Here is a 10,152-nt window from a genome sequence, read left to right on the forward strand (position 1 = left end):
GTTGTTGATTTCTAGTAGTGGAACGGATCGTCATCTAACCACGCTAGATCATGTTCATGGAACATGAACTAGCATTATGTTAAGTAGGAAAGTTACTAGATGACGAATCCTTTCATACATAAACATGAACTTGTGTAAAAATAGTTTTTCTTGTAAAATGGAGTTCTAAACTAGTAGATATAAAGATCTACAAGTGGTATTTTCGAAGAACCAAGTGTATGATGCAAATCATGTTTAAAAGCCGGATCTTTCATGACTAAAAGCATTTTTTTGAACAAACAAGTGTGTAAACACTTGTGTGACAAAAGGTTTTAACAAAGAAATATTTTCGTAATCCTTGGACTAGAAGTTGTAAACTTGCATTTTCTTTAAAAATAAGATTTCCGAGAAACTGATTTTACTTTTAAAGATGGAAAGATCTACTAAAAATGTTGGAAGATTACTACGTATTTTTACACAACTTACAAGTTCATGTGTTTGCGATTTACACATGTTTTGACTAGTTTAATGTTTGAATATTATTTGTTGATAATGGCCACGTCTGTCACACCCCAACCGATGGCGGAAACATCGGGATGAGACGAACAAATTGCTCAAAACAACATAACACTAATTGTGACAATATAGATTAAATCAAATTTCATAAATAACTAAATTCAAATACATTGTTTCAAATAAAGACAAATAACAACAAACATGGTTTATTATTAAAATGGGTATCTAGTCCATCCTAACTTGATTTCTTCATCTTGACTATCAACCTGCAACATGTATTAAAATAACATCAACAAAAATATGTTGGCGAGTATACAAGTTTGATACATAGCATAGTAGAATAAAATGTTTAAATGTGCTCATATCCAACATGAACAAAATGATACATGTTACTACTATGTCATTCAATATCGTTCAACATCGTTCAATCTCGTTCAACATCGTTCAACATCGTTCAACATCGTTCACACATCGTTCACATATCGTTCACATATCGTTCACATATCGTTCAACATCGTTCATCATCGTTCAACATCGTTCACATATCGTTCAACATGCATAGCATAAGAGATTAAAAAGCATCAAATTGTTTCATGTTTAAATGCGGATAGAGTGTGATTAAAAACAAGACTCAAGTGTTGTGTAATTTGAATACGGAATACATGTTGCACCCAAATGTGTTTAAAACGAAAATGGGCTCGAGTATACTCACCTTAGAGTGCGTTGCGTTTCTTGGTAAAGAATAAGAGCAAGAGTTTGTCCAAGAGAATTGTAAACGAGCGCAAGAGATTTACCCTATTTGATTGGGAATTCGTTAATTTGAGTTGATAAAACGATTAATGTGATAAAGGGAATTTAGTGGAAATTTGTAACAACGTTTAGAATATTATAATGTTAAATAATTTCACTTGTTGTAACAAAAGTAGTGCCAATTAGTAGTATTAATTTAGGATAGTAATAATTCTAATAGAATTGTTCATTAATAAAATGGCAATAATAAAATCTGATTTATATCTATTAATAATAATTTTCGATTGTTATAGATTATTAATAATAATATTAATAACCGAATTATGTTAATAATAAAATAACTTTGTTATGATAATAATCCTGATAAATAAGTTAATAATTCGGATTAATATATATATAAGTAAAATTCTGAAATAAGCCTGATTATAATAATATAGATGAATAATAATATTAAATCTGATTTAACAATTATAATAATATTATTTCGGATTATTAATATCTAAAATGTTAAGATTTATCTCTAATTAAATATAATAATTCTGGTTATTATTAGTAATAATAACAATAAAACCGATTATAAGAATAATAATGTTAGTTCAGAATATTTATAAAAAATAATTTAGAATATTAAGAATTATTTTTGATCTGATTTTTATTAATAATATTATTGAAAATATTGAATTTACATAATAATAATGTTTACTGATTTTAACATATATTTTTCTTTTATATAACATTATAATAATAATAATAATAATAATATAATAATAATAATAATAATAATAATAGTAGTAGTAATAACCATAACAGTAACTAACAAAAAAAGAAAGGAAAGAAAGAAAGAAGGTCGGAGGGGGAGTTACCGACCGGTCGTCTTCTCCAGCGAGGTCGCCTTCTCCGGCAACTGAAGGTCTTCTCCGGCGAATGCTTCGGTCACTCCGGCGGCTTCCGGTTATCCCGGCGAGGTCCAAAGGTTCCGGTGACGTCTCCGGCGACTTGTTATCGATAGTGAGAGTGAAAGGGACGGTGTGTCATGTAGGAACAGAAGGGAGGTACTTATAGGCTCGATCGGTTGAACACAAAAAGGAAACGCGTAGTCGTTCGGTCAATCCCGACAATTTAGCGTCTAAGTTTACGGTTTCCGAATTTGAAGGTGTTTGGTGTTTGATTAACAATGATGTCCAGGTTTGTGATTGCCTTGTAAAAAAAAGAAACGCGGCATTATGGTCTGCTCCGATCAATCAGCGGGAAAAAAAAAGAGAAAGATGGGCTGGAATCAAGCTGACATGGGCGGCAACTTTGATGTTCGAAAGGAAGCTCCGAAAAATCCGCATATGTATTATTTAGGTGCAAACTTTGCATCAATTCAGGGTGTGGCTCAGTGGTATTTACGCTGTTTGTTGAAGGTGTGGTCACGAGTTCGAATTCGGGCATGAGCCCCCTTTTTTTTATGATTAACTGAACTAACTGAGTTTTCTAACTCAGCTAGTTGGTTCCTTTATAAAACTAACCAAGTTGGGTTTAACTTGGTTAAATTCAATATTCTAAAAGTTTAACTAACTTAGTTAGCCTAAACTACTAAAAATCTAATAAAATTCATTTTTTTTTTTTCGTTTAAGATTATTAGTTTCACAAGGTGACACAAAAGTCCCTTCTATTGTTTAACTTTTTAAAAGAACAAACTTCTAAAACTAACTAAACTAATTAGATTATTTATAAAAGCGAATAGAATAAAACTTTTTAATTAATTTAATTAAATAAGTAAATAAATAATCATAATTACAAAATAAATCTTTTAATGATTAAATATTTTGCGAAGTTCACGAGTTTCAAGGGCAAGGATCCGAGTTTCAAAACGGGTCGGATTTTGGGTATCCGTTTTTGGCGGATGTTACAGTCTCTCCTACTTTAGGAGATTTCGTCCTCGAAATCAAAGAGAAGATTTTTGAAAAGATGACATCTACGAATTCAAGTTGAGAATGAGACTTTGCTCATAATGATTCTTTAAGAAAAATTGTTTAATGCATGTAATATGTAGCACATTGTTTCACATTGTGTTTCACATAGGATAACATGAATAAAGTGACATGAATTTTCACATAGGGTAACATGTATGATAAAAACATGATAAATTTAATTTGCTCACGAAGGAGTATCATTAATTGTTTTAGGTTGCGACAATAGTGTGAAATGTGTCTCCTAGCTAGAAATGAATGAAACGCTCAAACGTAAAACACATAATAATTGAGATAACATAAAAGAGATTTAACATAAAACATGGATTGTCACGGAACGTAACATATGACACTTCCAAAGTGAATCGAAGACCTTCTCGAATTAAGGAAACGTGCTTTGGCCTATTAGGTATTAGTACTCTCATCGATGGTCCCCAGGTAGGCAACGGGTCCTTAATGGATTTATACGAATGCCAAACCTAGACAGGACGTCCCGACTACCGGTACCTAACCCTTCCAGTTACTACACGTTCTTAATCGATTGGGAAATCGAGACTCTGGCGAGAGCGAAAATCGAGGAGTGTGACTAGTTAACAAGATGCGAGTATCACCTCTAACTTGATAACGTCGTACCCTAATGTGGTTGGTACTTATCAAAAGATGAGGGTCCACTAGAATATGAAATGGAAAACTCCCATCAAGATTTGGATATCACTCCTAACTTGAGGGTAGATTTCGTGCAAAAATCAAAGTATAGCTGAATGAAAATCATCACCAAGTGTGGGAATCACCCCTATCTTGATGAATCATTTCGATTGTGTTGTAAGAGTGTCTTCAAAGCCTCCAAGTGTGTATTGTGTTAGCCTTAGGAAAGGCATGTATGTTAAGAGTCCAAAAGAAAGTAGAGGGAAGCAGAGAAGATAGAAGGGAAGTTGTTTTAAGCAACACATAGTGAAAAAAGCTCCTAAACTATAGACTAGGCAAGGCATTCCTAATTCCCTATAGTTATGGCTCTGATACCAATCTGGTATCAGAGTACTCCTACTATAGACTAGGGAAAAGTATGGCAACCCTACCTAATTCCCTATAGTTATGGCTCTGATACCAATCTGTCACACACCAACCGATGGCGGAAACATCGGGATGAGACGAACAAATTGCTCAAAACAACATAACACTAATTGTGACAATATAGATTAAATCAAATTTCATAAATAACTAAATTCAAATACATTGTTTCAAATAAAGACAAATAACAACAAACATGGTTTATTATTAAAATGGGTATCTAGTCCATCCTAACTTGATTTCTTCATCTTGACTATCAATCTGCAACATGTATTAAAATAACATCAACAAAAATATGTTGGCGAGTATACAAGTTTGATACATAGCATAGTAGAATAAAATGTTTAAATGAGTTCATATCCAACATGAACAAAATGATACATGTTACTACTATGTCATTCAATATCGTTCAACATCGTTCAATCTCGTTCAACATCGTTCAACATCGTTCAACATCGTTCACATATTGTTCACATATCGTTCACATATCGTTCATCATCGTTCACATATCGTTCAACATGCATAGCATAAGAGATTAAAAAGCATCAAATTGTTTCATGTTTAAATGCGGATAGAGTGTGATTAAAAACAAGACTCAAGTGTTGTGTAATTTGAATACGGAATACATGTTGCACCCAAATGTGTTTAAAACGAAAATGGGCTCGAGTATACTCACCTTAGAGTGCGTTGCGTTTCTTGGTAAAGAATAAGAGCAAGAGTTTGTCCAAGAGAATTGTAAACGAGCGCAAGAGATTTACCCTATTTGATTGGGAATTCGTTAATTTGAGTTGATAAAACGATTAATGTGATAAAGGGAATTTAGTGGAAATTTGTAACAACGTTTAGAATATTATAATGTTAAATAATTTCACTTGTTGTAACAAAAGTAGTGCCAATTAGTAGTATTAATTTAGGATAGTAATAATTCTAATAGAATTGTTCATTAATAAAATGGCAATAATAAAATCTGATTTATATCTATTAATAATAATTTTCGATTGTTATAGATTATTAATAATAATATTAATAACCGAATTATGTTAATAATAAAATAACTTTGTTATGATAATAATCCTGATAAATAAGTTAATAATTCGGATTAATATATATATAAGTAAAATTCTGAAATAAGTCTGATTATAATAATATAGATGAATAATAATATTAAATCTGATTTAACAATTATAATAATATTATTTCGGATTATTAATATCTAAAATGTTAAGATTTATCTCTAATTAAATATAATAATTCTGGTTATTATTAGTAATAATAACAATAAAACCGATTATAAGAATAATAATGTTAGTTCAGAATATTTATAAAAAATAATTTAGAATATTAAGAACTATTTTTGATCTGATTTTTATTAATAATATTATTGAAAATATTGAATTTACATAATAATAATGTTTACTGATTTTAACATATATTTTTCTTTTATATAACATTATAATAATAATAATAATAATAATAATAATAATAATAATAATAATAATAGTAGTAGTAATAACCATAACAGTAACTAACAAAAAAAGAAAGGAAAGAAAGAAAGAAGGTCGGAGGGGGAGTTACCGACCGGTCGTCTTCTCCGGCGAGGTCGCCTTCTCCGGCAACTGAAGGTCTTCTCCGGCGAATGCTTCGGTCACTCCGGCGGCTTCCGGTTATCCCGGCGAGGTCCAAAGGTTCCGGTGACGTCTCCGGCGACTTGTTATCGATAGTGAGAGTGAAAGGGACGGTGTGTCATGTAGGAACAGAAGGGAGGTACTTATAGGCTCGATCGGTTGAACACAAAAAGGAAACGCGTAGTCGTTCGGTCAATCCCGACAATTTAGCGTCTAAGTTTACGGTTTCCGAATTTGAAGGTGTTTGGTGTTTGATTAACAATGATGTCCAGGTTTGTGATTGCCTTGTAAAAAAAAGAAACGCGGCATTATGGTCTGCTCCGATCAATCAGCGGGAAAAAAAAAGAGAAAGATGGGCTGGAATCAAGCTGACATGGGCGGCAACTTTGATGTTCGAAAGGAAGCTCCGAAAAATCCGCATATGTATTATTTAGGTGCAAACTTTGCATCAATTCAGGGTGTGGCTCAGTGGTATTTACGCTGTTTGTTGAAGGTGTGGTCACGAGTTCGAATTCGGGCATGAGCCCCCTTTTTTTTATGATTAACTGAACTAACTGAGTTTTCTAACTCAGCTAGTTGGTTCCTTTATAAAACTAACCAAGTTGGGTTTAACTTGGTTAAATTCAATATTCTAAAAGTTTAACTAACTTAGTTAGCCTAAACTACTAAAAATCTAATAAAATTCATTTTTTTTTTTCGTTTAAGATTATTAGTTTCACAAGGTGACACAAAAGTCCCTTCTATTGTTTAACTTTTTAAAAGAACAAACTTCTAAAACTAACTAAACTAATTAGATTATTTATAAAAGCGAATAGAATAAAACTTTTTAATTAATTTAATTAAATAAGTAAATAAATAATCATAATTACAAAATAAATCTTTTAATGATTAAATATTTTGCGAAGTTCACGAGTTTCAAGGGCAAGGATCCGAGTTTCAAAACAGGTCGGATTTTGGGTATCCGTTTTTGGCGGATGTCACAACGTCCACTTACAAAGGAAACTCTGGCGAAATTTTTCCAGAAAATAACACTTAGAATATTTCCATGACAAGTGTCTATAAATATTGTTGGTGCACTACATCTGTCGACTTCGTCTTGTATCGAGTCTTACTTTGCATTGTACAGATTAGGGCACGATTTACGAGAAAATAGGAGAATGTATGTGTCTTAGGTGCTGATTTCGCTCATATGGTCATGAGGGGGTTTCGCTTATATGGTCATGATGGGGTTTCGCTTATATGTACATGTACGTATGAGCAAAATCATCAACACTATATATAGGGTCTTGAGCGGAATCATTTGTAACATTGTACGATTCCATACCGAAGTGCTGCCGGTGTGAAGACTGAATGTAATTGCTTCCAAATCAATACAATCAGTGATATTAGTGAAGAATCAGCTGTTTCTACCTCCGTTTCTTGTTATTCCGCACCTGAAACAGAGAAGAACACCTTTGAACGACTCATTCGGGTCAGATCACGATCCTACAAATATATTTTTAACTTGCTTTTCCAAATAAATTTCGCCATGATCTTGTTACAAAAATTACCAAGTGTCGGAGGTGGATTTTTATAAATAAAACTTGTTAAATATATATTTAGTATATATTTTTCATGGTAACACTTGTGAGATTTTTATGATTATTTTGTGAACTACATAAATATTATTTTTTTAGGATAAAAATAATATTACTGGAATACACTGAACAGTAACGACTCCAAAATAATACTAACGCCTTCACGTATAAATATTTAAGTTACACCGGCATTATTATTACCACCTGAACCTTAAAATGTAACTTATGTATTTTCGGAAAAATACTCTAAATTGCGTATTTTGATAAAAGTATTATTTTGGAAAATTATATGGAATAAAATATAATATTTTTGGGAAAAATATGTATATTTTAGAGATAGAAAGTTTTTGACGAATGAATTAAAGTATATTTTATTAAGTGGGACTTAATAATGAAGTCTTGAAATTATATAAACGCACATGTATTAAAACCCCCATCCTTGGGAAGGAATATAATTATTAAATAATTACGAAGTGCAAATACGAAATAGTTACCTAACTATTTCCCGAAAACGTTAAACCTTAAGCCAAGGCACGGTCGTCCGTCTAATAGAAGTTAGTACGTGTAGGTCGTTACGCAGCAGGTTGACTGGGAGATACTATTTCGAGACGCACTTCAGTGAGTTCATGTCCCCCTTTTTCTCTTAACTGTTTTCAGTTTTTAAACTGCGGGGATGAAATACATGTTACTATGATTACGAATACTTTTTACATGGTATGGTTAGCGTAAGGAGGGTTACTACTTAGATCATGTGAGTGAGTAGGCGGGAACTGGAGGCCGTTAATCCTCATTGTAGGACCGAGGGTCAGTAGCGGTAGATCTATCTGGGTGTAGCGAGCCCAGCCCCAGGCCCAACAGAACGGACCTCGGGGTGACTTTGAGCCCGAAGCAAAAATCTGCTAGGTTTGAGTCTTCCTACTGCACTTCACACATATCAATGGCCTTGCAAACCATTGGTGATCTCTTTATTTCCTTATTTGCTACATACCAGGGTTTTTATACTTACAAAGGTTTTACATACTCACTACACATGAACTCGCTCAACATTTTATTGATTTTTCCAACTTACATGTATTTCAGGGAATTAAGGATCTGGCACGGTATGCTACGTTTTCACGCTGTGTAAGAGTTATGGGATCATCCAAGTTTAGGGGTTGTGGCTCTTACCTGGACGAGTCACAGTTCTTAAACTGCGTCTGTTTTATGTTTGTGGTTATGTTTTCTGAACAATGTTTTTATTTGGTTATGTTGTAATTCCGTTGCATGTGTCGACGTTTTAAAACAATGTTGTGGTATTTTTATTTTAAAACTTGAATCAATGGATGATCTGCATGGTTTTAGTTTCATATAGCTTTGTTGTGATTAAGCTATGGTATTAAGAAGTCACACCAAATTAACCCATGCTTCCGCAAAGCCAGGGTGTGACAGTCCTCCTCATCTTCATGACCAGAATGTTTAACTTGAAGAGACTCAGGGGAACTCTTTTCTCCCTCAGAAGAAACCCCCTCATCTCCTTCCACAGCAGCAGATCCCCCGGCCTGAACGGACCCCCCAGTAACCTGTATCTCAACACCCCGGTTCAAACCCGGCTCAACCTCGTCGCCAACCACAAACTTAACATCTTTAGAATCCCCTTGGAGCAACCTCCACAAAGTCAACTCTGCACAAGAGAAACACTAAAGATGACTGCACAAACCCCAAAAAAAGTAAAAACAGATACAACAAATCAAGAGCAAGAGGATACCTTTTTTTTACCAAAAAAGGCCTTGGGTCGGACTGAGTAGGAAGGGCTCAACCCCCCCCCCCCCCATGGCCAGGATCCCCTCAGAAAAAGTAAAAGCTCTCGTTGGATTTTCATACATACGCTTCCATTGGACGATCTCGTCAGCAGACAAAATAGGAACACTGTCTTCAATAGCAGCCTCGGCATCCCTCAGTGGTGGAGACTCGGGTATCATGGCAGCAGAAACGAAGATGAACCTACTCTTCCATTCTTTAGGATAAGTGGAAGTCGACATGAAGGTATAACAAGGCTTCGACACACTATCTTTTCGTTTGGCGAAGGTGAACCAATCCCCATCAGAAATCAGTTTATAAAACATGCAAAACAGGGGAATAGACGGCTCGCCGGAGACAGCCACACAAGATAACTCAAAATGTACCACCCTCATAAACCCTAGAGGGTGCAATTGGGAAAAATAAACTCCGAAGTGACGCAATAAGGCTATCTTAAAGGGAGAAAGGGGGTACCGAACTCCACAGGAGGAAAACGCCAAAGTATAGAGAACAAACATATCTGGTGTGCATACAGCCGGTTCATCAGGACCTAGCAGAGTAGGAGAAAAACGCTCGGGAATCTTGTAGGTTTCAACGAAGGACTCCAAATCCTTCACTGTCATAACTGATCGGATCACAGAACGACTGGTGCGACTCATAGTAAACAAACAAGCGATGGTCGGAAAAATATGAAGAGAAAGAAAGGAGAAGAAAGATTCAGTGGAAGTTAAGAAAAAATGTAAAGGGAAATGGGGGTATTTAAAGAGGTAACAGACAAGATGAAAACCGTCACATCACCATCTCTTCAAAATTTAAAAAGGGTGCACGTATATTAAGGGGATTAAACCCCGCCATTAATATTCGGCAGATTGATGGGCCTCGAGAAAAGAAGGGGCGGGTGATGAT

The 10,152-nt window shown here is 34.3% G+C and overlaps 1 long non-coding RNA gene across 1 annotated transcript; it reads right to left on the minus strand.

Moving 5' to 3' along the window:
- Window positions 1–713: 713 nt before the first annotated feature.
- Window positions 714–2,363, minus strand: LOC118486358. Its single transcript, XR_004878629.1, has 3 exons — window positions 2,113–2,363; window positions 1,208–1,290; window positions 714–761 (listed from the first exon to the last, which is right to left on the minus strand). It is a non-coding gene; the product is annotated as an uncharacterized LOC118486358 (long non-coding RNA).
- Window positions 2,364–10,152: the final 7,789 nt, after the last annotated feature.

Source organism: Helianthus annuus, chromosome 14, assembly GCF_002127325.2.
Source record: "Helianthus annuus cultivar XRQ/B chromosome 14, HanXRQr2.0-SUNRISE, whole genome shotgun sequence".
In the NCBI taxonomy this organism is placed as follows: Eukaryota; Viridiplantae; Streptophyta; class Magnoliopsida; order Asterales; family Asteraceae; genus Helianthus; species Helianthus annuus.